The sequence below is a fragment of the Mirounga angustirostris genome, unplaced genomic scaffold (assembly GCF_029215605.1).
Source record: "Mirounga angustirostris isolate CCGP_5_RB_7025 unplaced genomic scaffold, mMirAng1.0.hap1 SCAF_5, whole genome shotgun sequence".
Lineage (NCBI taxonomy): Eukaryota > Metazoa > Chordata > Mammalia > Carnivora > Phocidae > Mirounga > Mirounga angustirostris.
Window position 1 is genome coordinate 28,636,040 of NW_026991713.1, and position 24,051 is coordinate 28,660,090.

The window sequence follows — 24,051 nt, forward strand, 5'->3', positions numbered from 1 at the left end:
TCATTTGTGGGTTTTGCAAGAAAAATGACATGATCTGGATTAATTAAAGTTAGTGACAATGGATGTTTTTGTATTTTCCCCAGCACATTTAGTCACATGGATCCAGGTGGAAAAGCATATTTAACCAGAGTTATAAGTATTGGCAGCCAGGTAAGATGAAGGGAGAGAAGGCAAAGGAATTGAAAAGATGGGCCATGTAATGATTATAATGTAGACAATGGAATCTAACCTAATGAGGAGGGAAGTTTGTGCAACATTCATAGGACCAATAATTGTAGGATTGCTAGAGGTGGGATATCAAGGAAGTGGAGGTTACAAGTGGGCTAATTGAAATTAAGATAGAGCAACATTTATTGTTATGACAAACTCTAAAGAATGACCATGAGAGTAGTTGACAGAGAAAGGATAAAGGACAAAATCAATGGAGGAGAGAGAGGATATCAGGGAACAGAGATGCCAAAACACTGGAAGGGATGTTTATGTGGCTATTGAAATCCTCATTAGTGATCACACAAGCAATGCTGGGAAGAATGACTGAGACAGGAAACTCTTTAAGAAATAAGTGGGGTGACCCAGGGCTTGGTAGATGAGGACAACAAAAAAATTGGTGCATTCCGGTAACACAGCATTAAAAGGGGGATGTTCTTACGTAAAGAAGGAAGGAGAGTCAGTCACCTGGACCAAGCAGCTTCTGAAAGAGCAGAGAGGACACCTAGTTGGAGAGATTGGGAGAAATCTAGTTGGAGGAAAGAGCCCATCTGGGGGTGTGAGGGTTGTGGGGGAAGAAACAGTCCCCACTGGAGAGGGCTGCCAAGTAACCTCAGGGGTGAGACATAATTCAACTCAGTAACAAACTGAAGGCAGAGGGTCAAAGTTAAGTGTGTGTGTCATGGGGAGGGGATGGATTTTATTGATGACCGGCAGAGAATCAGTGACAAAATACCCAATGATCTGTCAACTTCAGAAAGGATGTTTTGTGGTTTGGCCTCCAAGGTTTTATTTTTAAAACCATAAACACTAATCATTTATCATATTTGCACACAAATTTAGAGGTAGGGGCACAAGTGATGCCAAATTTTTATAACTATTCTGAATATAAAATCCTGCAGAGCCCTGGCTTTGTTCCAATTATAGAAATCGTTATTGTGAATTTCCTTTTGATTTTAATTTCATTTTTCAGAAGAGGGGCCATGAGCATAAAAGCCACAATTTATCAAACTGCCTGAAGGGAAAGATGTGAAAAATGTGGATGAAAAACAACCCCTTGGACAGGACAAGAAATGATAATAAGAGGACTTTGAAAAGTTTTTTTACCCAGTTTTCCCAAGGTCCAGGAAGTTTTCTTAGGAGAAATGGTGGTGCCTGAAAACCACATCATTCCTGAGATAGTAGAGACTTCTGGTCAGCATATGTGACTCTAGAGAGAAATAAATAATTTATATTTTAGAAAAACCCTTATTATCTAAAGATGGCTCTTTAATAAAGTCATAGGATAAGCAGGAAATGGACAGATGTCTTTCTTTTCCCAAACTCTTCCTGGACTCAGTGAATAATAAATGGCAGTAACAACATGATTTTAGGAGGGCTTGTGTTTTAGTTCTCATCTCTGTCCAGAATTAGATTATTAGTGTGTGTGTGGAGGAGGCACATACCTTATCTCATCTTTATATGATGTGGGCCAGTACGTTTGTATAATACTCTTTTATTAAAGGTGGAGAATGTTTCATGTTCATCTTTATATCCTTCATATTCTGGAAACAGGGTGGATATTCAAATACTGAATCAATTTGAGAAACATGAAGAGTCCTTATTTTCCAAATTTTACATTTTTCAGTATCTGAGTGAGTACCAGTACCAAGAAAGTTTCAGAGGGCAAAAAGAAAAGAAAATATGTAAAGAAAATGACATAAAAAGTATTCAAGGAGAGTTAAGTAAAGAGAAGCAGCAAAGAGTATAGACGTGTTTGTTGTGAGCACGTGTACCTCCTTGTCCTTTCCTTTCCTACTTACTGTTGCTTCATAGTGAGAAACATTCAACTCTGGGGAGTAGGCAGTGAACATTTTTGAATGTGGATTGAGTGCACTGATGAGTCGTCCACAAAGGAAATTTCAGCCTTTCAGTGTAATGCACGTAAAGACTAGTTTCCTCACGGTCCGGCGCCAACATCCCTGTCACTCACACAACACCTGTCAACCAAGCAGTTCAAAGCATGTGGCATTTGTACTGGGGACTCTCTTGAAATTACCAAAGAGCAGGAGATGGAGAATATACTCTTAACACTTGGGAAAACTTCTAGTACGTGTCCTATCTCTTATTTGGAAGTATCTCCCACAAAGAAGTAGCTCTCCCAAGTGTTTCTTTTTTGTGAACTATCCCGAATTCTACCTTGACTTTTGCTTATGGTAATCTTCTATTTTCCCTTCATTGCCTTTTTCCTACCCCCTCAACTGCTGCAACCTCGATTTACATACAGATATCCAAAGTAAGTCTCTTGGCCAGACCGAATATTCTTTAGCTGAAGTGAGGGTTGTGAGGGTTGTGGGGGAAGAAACAGCTTGTGGAAGCTCAAGCTTTAATATCTTACTCTTGGCCAAATAAATTGTAGTGGGGGCTGAGTGGCAGTAGGTGAGAAAGAGGATTTTTTTTTTTTCTTGATCTTCCAGATTTTCAACTAAAAAACAAGGAAGACATCTTTAGTGCTTTAGTGCTTTACACTAAGCCTGTAAAGTCAAAGGATTTTGCTGGATTTTTATTTTAGTTTAAATTAGGATAGAAATGAAAACTCTTCATGGTTCTCATTCCATATATGGATTAATTCCTTATCCAGATATTCTTTTGCTCCTGCTCCCTATGATCCTTGGGTCTTAGGGATTTTTTCACTGTTATCCCTATGGAAGAGAGGAGGGTACTCAAGGAGAAGCTTCTAACACAGAGCTGCGTAGAAACTTGAGGGTAAAAGGGAGCTACTATTTTCCAGAAGGTCCTTAAAGTGAAACAGACCACAAATTCTCTAATTAGCAAAAGCAGACTCAAGGCAAGCAGGCAGCCTTCTGTTTACTTCAGGACTAGGACGGAGACCAGCTGGCTTTCCCTCAAAGATAACAAATGCTATTTATTGCTGTGTGAAAGAGCCTTGCCAGATTAAGTGTATTTGCAAAAGAAAGAAAAAAAAAGTAAAGTTCATAATGGTGTTTTTTAAACCCTTGAAGAAAAGAGTTTGTTATAAGAAGATGCTTTGGATGTCAAGTTAACTCTGCTGTGTTCCTTTCCTTTCTTAATTACAAAAGGAAAATACTAGTACTTGGTCTACCCCATCGCCCAAATTCGTTGCATCCCATAAGGCAATTTTTGTGAAAGTATTAGAATAAGCTATAGGTTTCCACTTACTTGATACAGGTGTAAAATAGTGTTCTATACCTCTTGATCACTATCATTATTGTTATTAGGTCAGCTTCTTAAAATAAAATTAATAGGAAAAAGGTTTGACTATGGGGCCCCTGTGGAGCACGTGGAGCGATTTACACAACAGTTGAATATTAAATACTCATTTAGAAATCACTTGGATGCAGCAACCACTTTGAGGCTTTTAGGCTGGGGTGGACATTTATATGTATTGTAGTGTTCTCTTTGGGATTTGTATGTGTGATAAAAGAGGCAAACTCCTATACAAATGAACAACTAATGAGATGTACATAATACCAAAAGAAAAAGAGAAAGGAAAAGAATAATCAAAACAACTGATTTCCTAGCAGACCATCTTAAAAACTTAAATAAAAGCAAAATGCAAGCTGAGAGATCACCAAAATAATAGACTATTTCTAGACTTAAAAACCACCTTTTCTATTGAATTAGAACACAAAGGAAACCATTTTAATGTAAACAAAACACTTATGGGCTATACAAAACTTTTGTTTCTGAGAAGGAAATTCCCTTGGTAAGCCAACAAATGTTGGTGTTGGTAGACATCACCAGCAACTGTTCTACGCCAGGCCTTGTCTATCGGACAAGACCTCAGTAATGCTCCTAATTTTCTTCGGGTAGAAGGTACTACTGGGATTTAGATTGGGAAAATTCTTTATTGTGCTTTGGAAATGCTTAGCATCCCTGTCCTTGGGGACACAAGTATCAGGTAGCTCTCCTAGTTATTATGACAAACGAAATTGCCAAAAATATCCCTACAGATTTCCAGTAGCCTGTGGCTAGTGGTAAATCTCACCCCACCTTTCCCAGGTACTACTTCATTTTACACATCAGGAACCAGAGTGTCAAGGACATAAATCGATTCTCCAAAAGCCACAGAGTGGCAGACCTTGGGAAGTAACCTTTCCATCTTGGTGCTTTTCCACTACCTCATGCTGCCTCCTCTCCAAGCCTCCTTAAAGTGCAATCAGAATAACTCTGGAAAATTATGCAACAAACTTTTACCAGAGACTCCCTTTACAGTGGAGATGAGGATACAGCAGTGTAGGGAATTCCACTGTTGTCCTATATATTCTTGTGAAATTTTTGAAAGACACATTAGATTTGTGACTTTAAAAATAAAAATAAGTTCTATTCCATGTCTTTTTTTTTTTTTTGGCTTTTTCTGAGATAGTTTAGAGAACATCTTTGTAATACTCTGTAAAGTATTTCTTCTTCCATTTTTATACATTGAATGAAATGACACAAAATACTGTCCTGATGGTATTATTCTTCTGCACAATCCTTTTCACTCTCTCTGTTCCTTTTAGATATTAAGTGTTCTGAATAGGATTTTCCTTCCATTTGGTTTTCCTTTCTACTTGAGTCTTACTGTTTTTGTTTCCCTCCTCCTGCCATCTTAGCATGTAATGTTGTGGAAGTACTGCCACGTTTCATCTATTGGTTACCCATGTGCTGAAAACTAGCAAAATCATGGCAGGATAAACTAGGCTGGACCATTGTCATTTGAAATACTAATGACAAAATAATTTTTTAAATAACATATCCATAAATGTGGCTCTTCAATAAGTGCAGAAGGCAGACTAGGTTAAGTCATTTCTAATACTACCAATTAAAATACCCATTTTGAAAATCAATAGCATCATTTACTGACAAAAGATCACTAGTTTGTTGTACCAGATTAACACCTCCTTCTTAAGTGGTTATACGTTATAGGTTCAGGTTATATTCTTTGGGGCATTATTCATTTTCTCACACATTTTCTTCAGGAAAGCCTTTACTCCTGTGTAAGTTCAGGTGGGGACTAAGTTGAAATGAAAAGAAACTCAATGTACTACCAAGACCTACCTTCTCCAAATGGGCCAACTTATCTCTCCCTCTTCCCCCCCGTGTCTCCATTTGCTGGGATTTAGCGTCTCCTTTGAATTTATTGTTGTCATAGAAACATGTGTTCCTAGTTGACCTTTTGTTTTTCAAGGAGAAAGATAAACATGCCACCCACTTTGGGGGCCCTATTAGAGGCTATTTCCAGAGACTTGCACCTCCCCAGCTGCAGCGTCTGACATGCTTAGGAGAGCAGCCATCTCCCAGCCTTGTTGGCAGCCACAGGCAGAGAATGGACACCAGCTGTACTAGGGCTGGAGCTTCATGAACCCTTTCCTATTAGGCCACATCCTGTCTGTCTTTGAGGAGTGAAGGAATGTTTCAGGTCAAATAAAGAACAGTCTTATGCAATGTAACTCCCAGGATTAACCTTCTGAAAACTACAGAAGGCAGGCCACCTGAGGTGAGGGGTAAGTAATAAAATATGTCCAACTGGACATAATGGAAATATACTGCATGTTATAGATTAGAATGCTTAAAGGGAAGAGAATTAGCTTATGCTGAGGTTTATAAGTCCTGCATACTCTAAATGGAATTTAGATTTGGAAGGCACTTTGGGTATGGAGGCTTAAAATATGGACCCACATCACAGCAGGGTTGCATCTAGCGTTATCTTAAGTCTTTGTGTAGAGTTTTTAAGAGGCGCCACCTCTGGGGAGATGCTACCGGGTGCGGTCGTGTAAAATGTCATCTGCACAAGTATACGAGGGAGCCCTGCTCATTTATCTGTCTGTATGCTTGGCATCTTGACTTAGATGTTCCAGAAACACCTCAGGCTTAACAGAGATCTCTTGATTCTTTCCACAAACCTGTTTCTCCTCCATATCCTTCCCCATTTCAGTAAATGGGAGGCAAAAAGACACTGTTGTTTAAACCACCGTTGAGGTCATTCTAGAGCTTTTTCCATCTCCTTGTGAACCCCCATCCCTTTTGTCACATGTAAAGTGGCAGGAAGTCCATCAATCTCACCTCCAGAGCCCTTTTGGAATATGCTTTCTTCTCAGTTTCCACTGCCATTCCCAGTGTAAGCCACCATCCCCTCCCAGTGGGCCTCCAAAGCAGCCTCCAGTTCGTCCCTCAGCTGCCATTGGTTCTGCTAACACATGCCATTCTCCACGCAGAGAACCCAAGTGTTCTTTTACAAAGCCACCCACCCTAGGTCATCTTCCCTACTAAAAACCTTGAGTATCTTCCAAATGTTCTTGGAGTTGAGCTCAATCTCTTCAGTGGTCTAACTGGTCTGACTGCTGCCCAGCTCTCTACCCTCTGACGTCATTATCTACCTTCCCCAGTGCACTCCGTGCCCCTCTTCCCATCAGGCCCAATTGCTTCCTGCTCAGAATTTTATATATGCTGATCCTCTGCCTGAAGGATTCTTTCCTTAGAACTTTCACATGACATGCAACTTAACTTTAGTCAGCACTGTGATCTAATAACACCTCTTTAGAAAGGCCTTCCCTGGGGATGCCTGCATGGCTTTGTCAGTTAAGGGTCTGCCTTTGGTTTAGGTCATGATCCTGGGGTCCTGCGGTCCTGGGATGGAGCCCTGCCTCGGGCTCCCTGCTCAGCAGGGAGTCTGCTTCTCGCTATCCCTCTGACCCTCCTCCCTGTTCTGCTCCTGTTCTCTCTCTCTCAAATGAATAAACAAAAAAGAGAAAAATTTTTTTAAAAAGCTTTCCCTGGGAACCCTCTTTATAATGAAGACGAAATGAAGTTAATTACATGAAAACACAAAGAAAGAAAACCTGCTCCTAGTTACTACCGTATTACCCAGTTTCTTTCCTCTATGCCAATTATTGCAGTCTAAGGTTGTCTCATTTTCCTCTTTATTCACCCTCCTGGAAGGTAGGGACCTTAACTGTGCCTAAAATATTGCTTGGCAACATGGTGAGAGCTTTATATAAATATATATATATATATACTTATATATATATGTATATGTATATATGTGTGTGTGTGTGTGTGTGTATATATATATATATATATATATGCATACCAATTTTTTTTTAGTGGAAATTCTCCTAATATCATGAGAAAACAAATTTCTTCTATTCCTATCTACAACTGATGACACCCAGGTACATTTTCTTTTTTACTCTTATATTTTAGTCTCCTTCCAGAATTGAAGAGAAGCACAACTAAGAGATGATGCAAAAGGAAGAAAACATAGGTTGATACCTACCTAGGTTTTTGTAGTTCCTGGGTGGCAATGTAAGACCCTAGATTACCACCCCTCAGATGATCCTTTCCAAGAAAACACTCTGATTTGTTGCTTTAAAGGAGATTGAGAAACATCTTGCCTTGCCTGGTTTGGCATAGACAACTGAATAAACATGCTTGAATTCACTCCACGCTTCAAGGCATATATGTATAGATTAGCATACTGCATTCTGAAAACTTCTTTCTTCCAGAAAACACACACACATCATCCAAACAGAACACACCCTTTTCTGAGTCCAATTAGCTCTTGGGTGGTCTGGTACTTGAATTGTGACATTATAGCTCAGTGCATTTCATAGTGTCTTAATCCCCTCCCTCCCCCCAAAAATCAAAGATTGACTTATATTATCACACTGTTGGCACTGAAAAGTACAACTTCAGTTACACTTATCACAGATTATTTTATTGAAAAAGCAATAGACACATATGTTTGCCCATGCTTTTACTTCTATAACCAGTGACAACAAACTTTCCACAGTTGCACCTTGATCTTTAACAATAAACTAAGTAACATAACATTTTTTTACCTTTACCTATTATTATTATTATTTTATATCTAAAAAGTCTTTATTCCCCAAGTTATAACATATATTTTCTTTCTTTCCTTCTTAATTTTAATGAGTCTCCATAATACCTTTATATGTGTAGCTTATTTGTTCATCCTTTCCCCCTTTAAATCACAACATAGATTAGGTGAGTCCAAGAGGCTTTGATATAGCCCATTTAAAAATCAAACATATGTTAGTGAGATTCCCTCATCACGATTCCTCTAAAGCGATTACTTGCTTGCTAAGGTTTCTAAAGCAAGGGGTAGCTTGCTTTAGAAACCTTAATTCTTCATATTCTTAGAAGTTCCAAGGGGAAGTGTCAAAGTGTATGACTTGGTGAGATCTATATCTCCATCCACCAGAGAAAATTCTCTTTATCTGTTTGAAATATTGGGCTTCTGAATACTTTTTATTTTGAAAAAAAATATATTTCACTCTAAAAAAAGCTGAAAGTCATCATTTGACCCACGATTTGTGTAACTCTGGACAACAGGAGACAAGAACCAGGCTGAGGTGGGCTTAGCACATCAGCTCCTGCCCAAGGGACTGGAATCTACAAGGCTGAGGGTCTACAGAACTATCTGCACTTTGACAGGCGTCGGAATGGGGCCCTTGGAACTCAGACCTGTGAGAGAAGCTTGAGCCCTCTGAGGTGTGTGCCTGGGAACTCTCCTGTTTCTAAAAATAATTAGACCATCATCTTTAAAGTGGACCATGTTCCTCAGTACTTGATTATAGTTGAAACAGTAGCCAACATTATGCATTTTACATTGTCTATCTTTTCTTATCTGCTTTTGATGACATTGTCCCTTCAACCTCGCATCCCTCAATAGCAATCCCCACTTCCTTCACTCCAGCCATGGCCCTATCAAAAATCCTACTCATTCTCCCAGAATTAATTACAAATATATCTCTTTTATGAATCCCCCTGTGTTTCCATAATCAGAAATGACTGTTACTTTTGAACAGCAAAGCTGCTTATATCATCCTAGCTCAGTTTATGATTCTTTGAGGCTGCTTTCCCCTGAGAGCAAGCCTGGGTCTTATATTTTGTTATTCACTTCCACCTTCACCCTTTTGCCCTAGCACGTAATATAGTTCCGCACATGCAGTACATGCTCAAGAGGAGATTACACTTTTGGATTTGTTAGAAAGGGAGATGGCCAGTCAAGATGTTTAATTTTAGATATCCTGAATCAACTTGGGATAATTTAAGTAGAAGAGGAATTTATGAAAGAATATTTAGAGATAAATACCTTGTGTTTAGAGACCACACCATCAAAAATAACCTCTAAAGTGATGTCAGGGAATCGGCCCCATAAATACCTCCATGCAACCACTACTAAGTACAAGCACGGCTGTGCTACCACGGAAGCCACAAGTGTAGAACTTGGATAGGCTGACAGAATCCCAGCTATTGTCTTTTCTGGAACTTGATGCAGCTAAAGTTGCAGCCCTATTCTTGCTAAAAAATGTATTTCCCATCAGTCCTGCTTCTTCGCATTAAATGCCTTTGAGGCAAAGAGTTAAAAACTGGGGAGGCTGCATCTGGGAAAATGAGTTTTCACTTTTATGGGGGGTAGCCTCCACCCCCACCAAGATTCACCAGAAAAGAAAGTGACCTAAAATAGGAAGAGGCTGGCTGTAGCAAATGAATGTTATTATAGGTGTCATTTTTAATTCCACATTTCACAATTTACGTTCATTTAAATATCCAAATCCTCACTCTTTCAACTCTAAGAGAAAGTTCTTAATTCCCATTTGCCTGCATGTATGTTATTTGGTGATTTTCAGTGCTATCAAAAGTCTACCAAGATTCGGTTGGAATTCACTCGCAAATCCAATTTTTGTTGTATAAAATAACAGTGCCCCGTGGTTGCCTCACTTAGGTATGCTTCTTTATCCACATCTATAGAATGTCTTTGGTTAGTCCCTGTTTTCATCAAAATTGCTGTCAATTGATTAAAACAACACCTGGTATCTATGCCGTATGCATCACCTTGCCCTCACAACAGACTCCTTATTCTCTAGCTAACGCTCTTAATCCATCTGCTAATTTTCCTGAAACCACTCATATATCCCGGGATCTTTTTATCAGGACCCAGCTGTGACTTGACCCACTACTGTACTACTGAAAATGATGAACAGAGGCCTTTATTCTTAATCTGCTGTGTGGAAAAAGCCCTAATTGTTTTGTAGTAGTACAGTCTTCAGAATAAATCCATGTTCCCTCACCATCTGAAGCTTACATAGAAGCTCCTTTGGATGCTTGTATAAAATATTCTGTGGGCCATAAAAGTCTCTCATGCATTGGAGTTTAATTTATTTGAGCCAACGTTTGTTGTGATAAATTATGGATCAGACTGTTCTAGGTTCTGGGAATAAAAACCAAAATAAGACAAAGTCCCTACCTTCAATGAGGCCATAAGTAACAAGGGAGAAAGATGGTGAGCAAAATTGCAGTATTAGGTGAGAAGTGCAAGAATAGAAGTAGATTTAAGATACAATGGCAATACGCTGGGGATGGAGGATGGATTCTGTCAGGGGATAGGGATCACTTTTTTTGAGTGGGTGGCATTTGTCAGGGTTTTGAAAGATGCATGGGACTTTTTTAAAGTTGAAAAGATAAAGAAAAGGCCAGTTTAGTCAGAGGGAATAACATGCACAAAAATTCAAGATTTTAAAGCAGCATTAAGTGTTTGGAGAATTTTAAGCAGTTTGCTTAATAAGCTAGATGTGGCTGGACAAGTATATAAGCACCAAAGCTGCATGTTCTTGTATGTCTGCCAAAGACATTGAGCAATAACTTAGCTTTAATCCTGCAGGTGACGGGGTGTTGTTAGAGAATTCTGAATAAGAAAATGACATGATCAGACTTATATTTCACTTTTATTAGAGATATCCCTCCTGGCAGCATGTGGAGGAAGAGATGGGGCAGGGTGAAATTGGAAGCAAGAAGAACAGTTGGACAGGAGGCTATTGCAGCAGCACTTGCAAGGGATGGGAAAACCTTAGTGACTAATCGAGAGAAGGTAATGACAGATGAATGTGGATTGGATTCCCACAGTTCTTGCTGGGAAAACGTGTGCCCCTCATGAGGACAGGAAATAAGAGACAGAAGCTCAGCCATGAGTAGAGAAAACAACTTCCGGTGAGATATTTTAGTGCAAGTATCTAGTAGGCAATAGGTTCGATGAGTCGGGTACTTGCACAAAAGTCTAAAGTAGAGATGCAAAGGTACCAGCGTGTAGGTTCTGGGAATTCAGGTTTTCTAGGGGAGAGCTACCGACTGAGAGACCTGAAGTCAGAAACATAGAAGTTCAAATAGCAAGTGGAAAAATTCTGGCCAGTGAGTGACAGATGAGAAGATAACCAAGAGAAGATGTCAGGGAAACCAAGGGCATAGAGTTCCTGCAGAGAAGGAATAATTACAAAATACAATGTCATAGCAAGGCCCAGTCCTTTGGATTTGGTAGTCAGATCATTTATTACCTGCCAATGCCCCTCCAGGAATATTGCATGAGTGGAAGAAGCAAGTGTATATTTGTTTTTTTGCCAAAAAAGCTAGAAAGAAAGCAATACAATATATTGGAAGAACTTCTCAAAGACAGAGAGATCAAGTGTATGTCTAAGCTGAAAGGAAGGAGTCTATAGAAAATAAAAGTTTGAAGGGAAAACAGATAAACCAGGTCTAGAGAGGAGATGAAGAGTACGGGGCGGGGGGGCTTTTGCGCCCAGAAAGATGTGGGAAACCGGCTCTGGAGACTTGAGAGAAGGAAAAAACCATCTGTGGAGAGAGGAACTATTGTAATTAGAATGGTAGAATGCTAAGTCATTTGGTCCTGATGACGTCACTTTTCTGTAATAAGAGAAATAATCTGTTTAGAGTGGGCCACTCATGGATTGGAAGGGACTTTTTGGGAAGTGGAACAGATTTGGAATACCTAATGGAGGGATATAAAAGGAAGTTTACCAAAGAGGAGCAGAGCAAGTGTTCTTTCCATATTCATTATAAATTTTTCTGTCTTTATTTCTTTTTTTTTTTTTAAGATTTTATTTATTTATTTGACAGAGAGAGGCAGGAGAGAGGGAATACAAGCATGAGTGGGAGAGGGAGAAGCAGGCTTCCCGCTGAGCAGGGAGCTCAATGTGGGGCTCGATCCCAGGACCCTGGGACCATGACCTGAGCGGAAGGCAGACGCTTAACGACTGAGCCATCCAGGCGCCCCTCTGTCTTTATTTCTTATGTCATCTTCCATCTCTGTGTATGACAGAAATATAATTAAATAACTCAGTAATCTTTTGTGTATCATTTTCTTTCTTACTTTTATTCTTTCTTCTTTTTCCTCCTGCCTTTTCCACACTGCCCCCAATTCTTAGGATTCCCCATTTTCCCTCTTCAAAACTCCTACTTGCAGCTGCAATTGACATATCAAGGCCCCAGGAGGGGCCAAAGGGGAACATTCAGGCTTGAGAACAACCAGATGACAGTTTACACTTCCTGTTTCGAAACCACTTAAAAGCACAAAGTTGTACAAAAATCAAAATGGCTGCACTGATGCTTCAGCAAAGCTTGATGTTAAAGTAACCTTTTTCCTCTCTTCTGCAAGCCTCCCGTCCTCCCTTCCTAGCCTTTGATTTCAGGAACCCAGTACCACCCTGAAAATGACTAACGAGCCTGGCAGCATGTACACAATTCCTGTTGAAACTGGCTAGATCCTGTATTTCCCTACAAAAATCTCCCGGGCCCTTCCTCCAGAAAGGCTTGCAGATTCAGAAGGCCACAGCCTGCTGCAGCCTCCTTGGCGATGGCAAAGCAATAAAGGTTTTGTTCCTCTTTATCCCAAACTCTGTCTTGGAGTTATATTTTGGCTCCGAAGCACGGAGGTCAGTTTTCAACAACATTTTGTTCTTGTGGCATTTTCTTTTTCTATTGTTGTATCTGCCTGGCTTGTGCCTACATTGATCAAATAGTTGTCTCCTTTTTTATTTCTTTTATTTGGAATTTTGAAATGCTGCTTTAAGGCCTCATGTTGTATTCCAGTCTACACTTCAATTTCTTTTCCCATGCCTAGCAGCCATGAGGGATTTCTACTGGCTTAAAATAAAGACTTGAAGGAAGTAGGCCTGTAACTACCTGAGAGCTAAGTTTTTAGGCTGGCTTCCTTCATGGTAGAAAAATGGCATACAGAAGTTCCAACCCTCATCTCTGAATATCATACCACCTAGAGGAAGACCTTTTTTCCCAAACAGTCAAAATAGTCTTGTATTCCAATCTGATTGGACCAGGCCAAATGGATCACTTGGATCTAGAAACAGCTCTAGCCTGTTTGTGTAGGCCTGTGTTATTGCAAGTCTCACGGAGGTAAAAGGGATAAGATTACAATAATTGGTTTATTTTAGTTAGGCTCCACTTGGCTCTGAAGATGAGGTTATTTCCACCTTAATCCAATCAAGCTTACAAAGTCAAATGGGATGGGACCGAATGGATGCTAAGGAGTCAATAAATACTACTCTAGGTTTCTCCCTCTGTCTCCAGAAATAATCCCCTAAGCAGGGCCTGTTTCATGGGCAAGTGACTACTGTAGTTGCACAGAGTATGTAACACATGGCCTATTATGGGTAGAATACATAGAAATAATTGCAATTAATTACCACATTTTTGGTCTTCCTTTACAAGTCTAATCAGCATGAGAAAGGAGATATCACATTCCTTCCTATATCCCTAGGGCTGAACACAATGAATGTTTATGAGACACAAGTATCTTCCCAAGGGTACAAAGTGCTAGCACCCACCTTGCCAGGATAGAAAATTCTTTTGTTTTCTTTCCTCATCTTCCCACAGAGATGGAGTTTGACCTCCAACTAACATTAAAGAAGCTGTGTTTGTGATCCAGCATATGGTCTCGTGCAATTCACTTACTTTCTTTAACGATAGATGCAAATGATAATAGTAACAATTGCTCTACCTCACTGACATGCCCTAGAACCTGGACCCCTTTTGGTTTTGTTTGTTTCTTGTTGCTTGTTTAATTGCTTTTTAATGCTCTAGTTGTTAAAGAATGAAATAGCAATGTTTTAAAAACTCATTGTGTATTTAAATATTTACATTTGCCAAATTAAAACTTTATCATGCATAAGCATAATAAAATGGGTTATATAACCTCATTTGAATTTATCAAAAGTTTAAGTTTAAGGTTTTCAAATGTGCGAATGAGGCAAAAACATTCCTACCAATTCCTGAACAGTAGGCGACAATTACACTGTGGTTTCAGTAACAGGACTGAAGGGCTTTTACCTATAATCGCACACAATAGGGGCTGCCAATCACATCATAGTCCCTGTGAATGGCGCCTCATGTAGTTGTGCGGGGACATATGTGAGAGCCGCAAGTCAATATCAATATTATTTTAATACATTTATTTAAATGTCTTTGTCTCAACCTTTTTAAAAGGTCTAGAACCAATACATTTTTAAAGAAAAAGAACAGTAATTACAGGGAGCTTAGAACTCCTTAAAAGAATGTAACTGCTATCGTAAATAAAATACGGTTATATCCTTTTAAATTACCAAGAACCATTTTTAAAAATCATTTCTTAAATGTATATGCTCTGTCAAAGAGAAATTTGACAAATTTCAGAACCTCCTAGCTTTGTGTCTGAACTCTTTTAATATAAGTTCCAGCACAGGGTCTGTCCCCAAATAACACCTTAATGTTTTTTGCATGCATGTAAGAATCACTAAGGTAAACAGCGTAAGTAACATGAGTTATGATTCCATTTATAGCGGGATAGTTATCTCTTTTTTTGATGTCTGATTTCCATTTCTTATTTTTTAAAAGGGAAACTATGAACATTTACTCAGGGTGACTGTACATTGGAGTAAGGATAATATCCGGACATTTCATAGACTATTAGGCATTGGGTATGAATGGATATGATACCTGGAAACCCGAAACATTATTGTGACCCACCATCAGAGGGGTGATATACAAGGGCCAGATAATAAATGGTAAAGTCCTGATAAAATCTATTTTTCAGTAGGACCATTGGGTTCATTTTCCTGGCCATTGAATGTATAGTTGGGATTATCATACTTGGCAATTGGGGTAACCCCACATTGGGTCTCAGACCTGTGGAATGAGAACAATGACAGCAAGGAAAGCCATGTGAAGATCAATGACACCTCCCCAACCTCTCTCCACTTCACATCAAGATATTAAATTTTCAAAAGTACCAAATCTCAGGGTGAGATGAGAAGAAGATTATGCCATCCATGAAGATCTAAAAGATGCAGTGGTGATGGTTCTTATCCTGTATTCACTTAATATGTTACTCTTGATTCCTGTGCAAACTATAGATCTCAGAAAGACCATAGTCTACTCAAAGCCCAACACAGTAGGTATCCTGATCAAAACTGCTCTGCTGGACTTGGTATCCTTTAAGAGCCAACTGATAAAATCTAAGGGACATGGTATGTAGCTATTTATTTGACAAATGCTTCTTTTCTATCCAATGAATAAAGAACCACAGAGATTGTATGGGGCACCTATGTGGCACAGTCAGTTAAGCCTTGGATTCCTGTTTTCAGCTCAGGTCGTGATCTCAGGGTCCTGAGATTGAGCCCCAAGTCAGGTTCCGCACTCTGTGCAGAGTCTTCTTAAGATTCTCACTCCCTCTCCGTCGGACCCTCCCACATGTGTGTGCACTCTCTCTCTCACTCTCTTTTTCTAAAAATAAATAAGGGGCATTGCTTGGCTCAGTCAGATAAGCATCTGCCTTTGGCTCAGGTCATGATCCCAGGGTCCTGGGATTGAGCCCCGCATCGGGATCCCTGCTCAGCGGAGAGCCTGCTTCTCCCTCTCCCTCTGCCTCTCCCCCTCCTCATGCTCTCTCACTCTCGATCACTCTCTCTCTCTCAAACAAATAAATAAAATCTTCAAAAAAAATAAAAAATAAATAAATCCTAAAAATAAGAACCACAGAGATCATACACTTTCATTGAAATGAATGACAATATTCATATACAGTTTCAGTCTGGAAATATGTTAACTCTCTCAACCTTTGTCATAATGTAGTCCAAAGAGATACAAATATCATGTGAGAGAAATATTCTACAGAATACTACCTTGGTCCGTTATACTGATGACATTTTGTAGTTTAATTAGAATGAGCAAGGGTTTATTAAGATTCTGAAGCTTAGGTAAAATACATGCACTCCAGAGAGAGTGAGAAAAAAACTTATGAAGATTCAAGGACATGACAATTCAGTACAATTTACAGGGACGAATGGTGATGGGCATGCCGATACAACACCTACAGAGTAAAAGATAAATTTCTGTATTTTAATCCCTTACTACTGAGAAGGAAGCATAGTGCTTGGAGGGGCTTTTAGGATCTGAGGCAACAGATTTTACATCTAGGTCTACTTCTCTGGCTAATATACTAAGTGACACAGAAGGCTGCCAGCTCTGAGTAAAGCCAGAAGCAATAAATGGATCTGCAGAAAATTTAGGCTATAGTGCAAAAAGCCCTGCCACTTGGGCCACATGATGGAGCCCAGGTGTGTTTGAAGAGTAAATGGTTAAAAGAGATGCAGTGTGGCGTTATGATAAGCCCCAGAGAGAGAATATGACAAGCTCCTGTGATTCTGGCCTGTGGTCATGCCATCAGCAGAGGGCAATTTTACTCCTTTTGATAAATAGCTCCTGGTCAGTTAACAGGGCCCTGGAAGGTGTAGAACAATTTACCACAGGGCACCCAGTGACCATGTCTCTGAAACTGCTTAGTATAAGCTGGGTTCTGTCAGACCTACCAAGCAATATCAAACCTACCAGTATCAAAGGGCCCAAGACAGTCCATCCTAAGAAGAAAATGGAATTGAGTCTGAGCAGTTTTCGAGGACCTGAGAAACCCATGTGGCCCAGATCCCCAAAGCACCCACCAGAGTTGCTCCAGTGACCTTCCTTCAGTTATCATTTCACCTATGGCCACAGGAAGGTCTTGTACATCCAGATAAAAAAGAACAAAAGCTTAAGTTTGGTTTATGGAAGGTAAAAACCAAAAATGAACAAGGGATGCATTATAACCATACTGGAAGGGAAAGAACTAGAAGATCAGAAACAAGGATGTTTGGAGCAGAAGCATGTGAATGAACATAAGGAAATGGGCATGAAGTGTGAAAACTTGCCATTGTGTATTAACATCCACCAGAAAACATCCACTGTGGAGGAGGCACTGCACAACCAAGTAGACAAAATACTTCAGCTAGTCTTTGTACTTAGTTATCCCAGAACTGACACAATGGGCACAGGACCAGGGTAGCCATGGTGGCAGAGATGGAAATGGGCATCGGCTCCATGGGCTCCCATTTACTAAGATTACAGGCAATTCAGAATGTCCAGAATGTCTACCCTGCCAGTCACAGAGACCAATACTGAGATCTTGGTATGGCACTATTGCTCAAGAGGACTAACTGGGCGTTTGTGGCAAGTCATCTACCCCCTTCATTCTAGAAGGGCTAGTGTTTGTTTTCACAACAATCCATACATATTCCAGGTGTGACTATTCAGGGGCTTATATAGTGCAAGATCTACAAACAGGGAGTCTCACACAGAATACCGTTTGACCAAGGGGCCCACTTCACAGTGAAGTAGGTGCTGGAGTGACCATGGGATGCACACGGCAGGAGTTGGATCACATGCTACATACACCATGTGAAAGCAGATGGCCTGATAAAACATTGGAAGGGATGACTAATGTCAGTCTAACCTTAGAGCAACTGGAAATTGTACCAAGTTTTCTGATTTTTCAGAAGAGTTGAAAATAATCCATGAATTTAAGGAACATTGGAGATACTGATTCCAACCTTATGATTTCCCCTGACTTCTTAATCTCACTGGAAATATTGGATAGCCTATCAAGGTACCATCCCAAAGGCATGAATTTAAAGATCAATAAACAAATACGCTTTCAGCTACACAACAAATCCTTTAGCTTCGAGTCTTTCTGTAGAAGAATAATGCCAGATGAATCTAATTCTGAAATTTTGTGCTGACTTGCTGTGGGGGGAAAAAAGAAAAAAAAAAGTCAGATTTAGGAAATTAAATTCTTGAGCAAAATCCTCTTTTAATTTCCCCTCAAACAAAACCCTTCATGTAGTTTTGGCCAAAGCATGAACGAAGAATATATCCACTAACAACTGCCTCTGACTTAAAAATCTTCAACCTCTTAAAATAATATATTTAGATCCCTAAACTCAGTATTAATTAAATTTCTTTCATCTTTTGAGGTAACCTGTTTAAATGAGTATCAGGATCCAGAAGACATGAATATAATTTCTATCTATTTTGAATTATTAATAAAAGGATTTTAGACCTGGCTTAGGAAATTAATGTTTCTTTTGAAGTTACTGATTATTCCAACTCATTACAATGCTGGAATATTCAGAGTATATTTCTGATGCAACATTAAAGAGTGAATCCTGATACTTAAACTGTGATTGGATATGTATTTTTTTTTTCTTTCCCTTACACTCATGGTCTTCTGAGATCATGAATTTCAACTTGTTATTTTGAATTTATTATTAGAGATCCCTTCTAGTTAAAAAAGGAAATAACCAATTACTTTCCTAACCATATGTTGTTACTTCATTGTTACTCTCTTAATGCTAGTTATGACATTTCTTCCCTCACAGTTGGATTTTATAACATCGTAGCTGTCAGGTGGCCTTCTCCCCTCAGTCCATACAACATATGCTTAAGTGATCAATTCCATCAGAGCTCATGGTCCACCCTCATCCCAAGCCAATGCCCTCTGTCCTTTAGCCAAAATGAATTACTTGTACCTTCACCTGAGTCCTTGCTCAGTAGGCATAAAAAGCCCTTTCCCCCTCTCTCCAGCCTTTAGGAACTGTGATCTGCTTTCTGCTGAATAGTTTTGTCTTTTGTAAGATTGCATATAAATGAAAGCATATGGCATATAGTCTTTCCTGTTGGGCATTTTCATTTAGCATAATACATTTGAGATTCATTGATGTTATTATGTGTATCAGTAGTTCATTTATTTTTATTGCTAGGTAGTATTCCATTGTATGGATATAAAACATTTCATTTATCCATTTACTAGTTGATAGGTATCTGGGTTGTTTCCAACTTGGAGCTAGTATGAATAAAATGCTATAAACATTTAAGTACAAGTCATTGCTAGGGCATATATTCTCATAATTCTTGGCTAAACATCTAGGAGTAAACTACTAAAAAACTGAAAAATTTGACTTCTTAAAAATTAAAAATCTTTTACTCTTCAAAAGATACTCTTAAGAAAATGAAAAGACATACCACTAACTGGGAGAAAATGTTAGCAAAACATTCTTCTGATTAAAACAAAAACAAAAACAAACTTCTGTCCAAAATATATGAAGAGGGGCGCCTGGGTGGCTCAGTCGTTAAGCGTCTGCCTTCCGCTCAGGTCATGATCCCAGGGTCCTGGGATGGAGGCCCGCATCGGGCTCCCTGCTCCGCGGAGAGCCTTTTTCTCCCTCTCCCACTCCCCCTGCTTGTGTTCCCTCTCTCGCTATCTCTCTCTCTGTCAAATAAAAAATAAAATCTTTAAAATATATATATATATATATATATATATATATATATATATATATGAAGAACTCTTATGACTCAAGACAAACAACCTGATTTTTTTTTTTTTTAAGGCAAAAGAATTGAACAGCTCTTTAACCAAATGAGACATATGAATGGCAAATAAACCATGGAAGTATCCTCCACATCATAAGTTGTCAGGGAACTGCAAATTAAAACACAATGATATAAAACACTGCACACCTATTGGAGAGGCTAATTTAGAAAGCTAGTGATAGGGGCTTCTAGGTGGCTCAGTCTTAAGTGTCGGGCTCCTTGCTCAGCAGGGAATTTGCCTTTCCCTCTCCTCTGCCCCTCCCCGTGCTCATGCTCTCTATTCTGCGCGCTCTCTCTCAAATACATAAATAATTTTTTTTTAAGCTAGTGATAACAAGAATTGGCAAAGATCTGGAAGAACTGGCACTCTCATATACCTTCACTGGGAATGCAAAATGGTACAATCCCTTGAAAAAAAAATTTGGTGATTTCTTTTAAAGTTAAACATATACTTAATATATCCATTTTTCAAATAGAGGCAATTCTCCATATTTCCCAAATTCCTTGCAGTCCTATATACATGTGTTCATTATTTATTCCTACTAATTATTTATAGAAAATTGTGGATTCTGCAAATATGTCAATAATTAATAATACAATTGGTAATAATTATTAATATACGTTTTGCAAGCTGCACAATTACTTGGAGCCCAATCTCTCTTTCTCTTTTTTTTCTTTGATGTTAATATCCACATGGAGGATTAGGACAAAAGGTTATCCATGTATAAATATATCTTGTGCCTTAAGAATCAGTTTAATTTAATTAAAATTAAGTTCCTCCTCCCTCAGTTGATATAAAGTATATAAATTATGTCAAAGACATAATTGCAATCATTGTTTTTAACCATAAAGAGAAATTACTAATATAATTATGGACGATTTATTTTTCCGTACACTTCTCATATCTTTTTAAGATATTTTGACCCAATCAACATTAAAATTACAGAAGGAAAAAATACTACAATGTAAAATTCCCAATTTTATGAAATTTTATCCCCAGCTTTACCTAATTGTGGCTTCATAAATGTGCCTCTAAATGAAAGGGTAACAAGCAAAATTAAAAATGCTTTGACCAAATTTAATTAAGCTTTATGGCAGTATCTTTCAGCAACTAAGAAAGTGAGTAACTCTTGATAACAAATCCATTTAATGTCAGATGGTTTTCAATTCTTTGCTTTCAATAAAATTAAAGGAATGCCTATTTGAGCTTTTGGTTTACTAAGCATATTTGATGATAGGTTATTATGTGATTTTTGGCATATAAATGGAAAGAAATTTTTTAAATTGGTACTTCTGCTCTAAAAAATTTCTTCCATTCACACATACAGTTTTATTTAAAAAGGTTTTATAAGTGTTAGCCTCCATAAAAATGATTTTAAAAAAAGTAATAAAATTAATGTTGTAAGCTGCTTTACTCAAGCAATAATTAATATTCATGGACAAATACATGAAATAATTGAAAATAATTCTGATCCATGTCATTAAATTAGTCATATATTTTTGTTTTTATTAGTTAGTAGTGATAAACACTACAATACTAACTCTAGACAAAATATTTTACCAGTTAGAGCCATAAAATGCAGGAAATTGAAAAATTATATATAAATTAAATTTATTTAATACATTTGCATTATTAATATAAATCATTTTATTTCATTAAATTTAATTACATAATCTATAATTGATTATGTATTATATATAAAATTATGCATTAAAATTATAATTTAGTTTTATGTAATCTATGTAAATATTTTTCTTGAGGAAATAATATTAAGAAAATCAAGAAAATATTTTCATGTGTTAGTCTATTACCTTTGAAAAACTCCAATAGAGGAATTAAAATATACATATGAATTCAAGGATTAAAAGGAATGATTAAAAAATTCTGCCCTCCAAAGAAGAGCTTGCTCATGTATACTTTAGTGAATGATAGCGGGTGACGTACTGTCTTGCAATTTAAATTTTATTAGATATATTTAAATGAGAGACATAATTTTATTTTTAAAAAATCAATATTTATAATATGCTAGAAATTGAAGTTTCTTGGAACCATATGCATTACTGATGAAAAGATAACTTAAAATAGGCAAGAGAGTACATGGTTTAAATCTGTATATGTCTTTTTAGAAGGTAAATAAGAAAAAAATTGGAGATCAGTGTTTTAACCGACACAATCTGGATAAGATATTCCATCTTGGAGTATCTTGTGCTTCCTTTCATCATAGGATTTATTATGATTTTTTTGTGACAGCCTATTTACTTATCTGCTTCCTCCACTAAACAAGAAGCTCTTTGTTGTCAGGAATGATGCCTTATGTAAGCAATGAGACAGAGGTTGTCAATGAATATTTTTTGAGTGAATGCACACATAAATGATTTGTTTTGGACACAGATTTCTCAGGTTTTTTTTTTTTTTTTTCTCACAATTATGTGTACTACTCTTTATGCTTCTAGTCTTTCTTCTGAACCTTAAGTTCTTCACGAAAGGAATCAATATCACATGGTAGTAGAAAGAAAAATACACTAAGATTTTGGATGTAGTCCAATCTCTGACAACAAAATAATTATGTAACTTGGGCAAGTCATAAATTCTTCAGGCCAAAACTTTCCTTACTTGTAAAATCAGAGCCTTTAATTGGGTGTATTCTTCCTGCCTTAAATCTATTTTATTTTCTTGTATTTCCCATATAGTCAAAAGTGACTTAATACATAAGTCACCTATTTCCTATGTATTCATGGGTAAGAGTGCTCATGTATGGCTGGGGTTTCATTGCCTTTGTCACAACTGTGCATTTGGTAGAAAAGAAACAACAGTGACTGAAATTAACTAAAGCTATCTATGATTACTGAATCAAGACACTTAAAACCGAAAAGGACTTTATATGTTAACTGGTTCCACTTTTATTTTCAAAATGGGAAAGATGTCAAAGAATTTTAAATCATTTGCCCAAGGTGACACAGAGCTATTATCAAGGTGTGGTATAAAATTTCCTCTCTCAGTTCAGTGCTAGTTCCAACAATAATGGCTAAGGATCCAGGTTTTGGAGTCAATATCTGAATTCAAATCTCAACCATGGAGTTTTGGAGAAGTTATTTAAATTTCCCATTTTTTAATTCCTTTTTTACATGATGGAATAATAATGCCATAACTCATAGCTTGTTTTGAGATTATTAAATAATGGTTATAAAATCCTAGGCACATACAGCAAAGCTAAATAAGCCATAGCTATGATTCTGTACAGGGCTGCACCATCTTAAGACAACTTGTCATTTTACCTTAATATCCCATATAGCAGACAAAAACAGATTCTCAAAAATTATACCTATCTCATTAGCTTTTGATTCTTTAAATTTTACTAACCAGGAGAGGTCATTGCTTTTACCATGTGGGCATCTGAAAATATGGGCTGGCCAGTGAACTACAAAGGGGAGATGGCAGTTCATGAGCCAATCTGATGGGATCTCTCTGCAGTCTCTGGTCCTCCAAAGCCACAGAAGGAGCAGCCCTGAGGCAGCAAGACCCAGGACATTTTGGCAAGAGCGTGGGACTCTGTCTTTCTCAGAAGTTGAGGGGGCACCTCTGGTCTTTCACACAGCTCTCCAGGCTATCCTTGGTCCCAGAGGCCCAAGCATCGCCAGCCAGGCCTCATCACCATCACCAGACTGCCTTTCTGGCAGTGAAATGAAACAGATATCAGGATAGGGCAGCCCCACCAAGTATCAGAGAGGAGGCTTTTGTTTACCAGAAACAGAATATCTACCTCAAATTGGCTTAAAAAACAAAGATTGTATTTACAAAAATAAAGATCATTTTGAAAAATTATATTGAGATACAGTTCACATACCATAAAATTCACCATCTTAAGGTATACAATTCGGTGGGGTTTTTTTTTAGTACATTCACAGAAGTGTGCCATCATCACCACTAACAAAAAAAAAAAAAAATACCAAGTATCTTAAAAATGAGAATAGGATGCACAATCTAAAATATAATTATTTACCAATTTATCTACTTACCTATTTATCAATGCCTATAAATTCATTTCAAGAAACAATGATTGAGTGTTGTATGCCCGTCTCTGCATTAGGCATACACACAGGAATAAAGCGTCATGCAGTCTCGAACTTCAGTGAATTCCAAGCTGACATTTGGAGTACAAGGTCCTAATAAGTGTGTGAACCAATTCCTACAGGAACTATATCTGTTGCTCCACCACTGAAATTAAGAAATTGGCTTTGCAAACCAAGATCCCTATAGTATATCCCTCATCTCTCTTTATATTAAATTGC

The 24,051-nt window shown here is 38.0% G+C and overlaps 1 long non-coding RNA gene across 1 annotated transcript; it reads right to left on the reverse strand.

The window, feature by feature from the left end:
- Positions 1 to 655: 655 nt before the first annotated feature.
- On the reverse strand, positions 656 to 24,051 carry LOC123843440 (uncharacterized). Its single transcript, XR_006790585.3, has 3 exons — positions 23,779 to 24,051; positions 1,315 to 1,417; positions 656 to 691 (listed from the first exon to the last, which is right to left on the reverse strand). It is a non-coding gene; the product is annotated as an uncharacterized LOC123843440 (long non-coding RNA).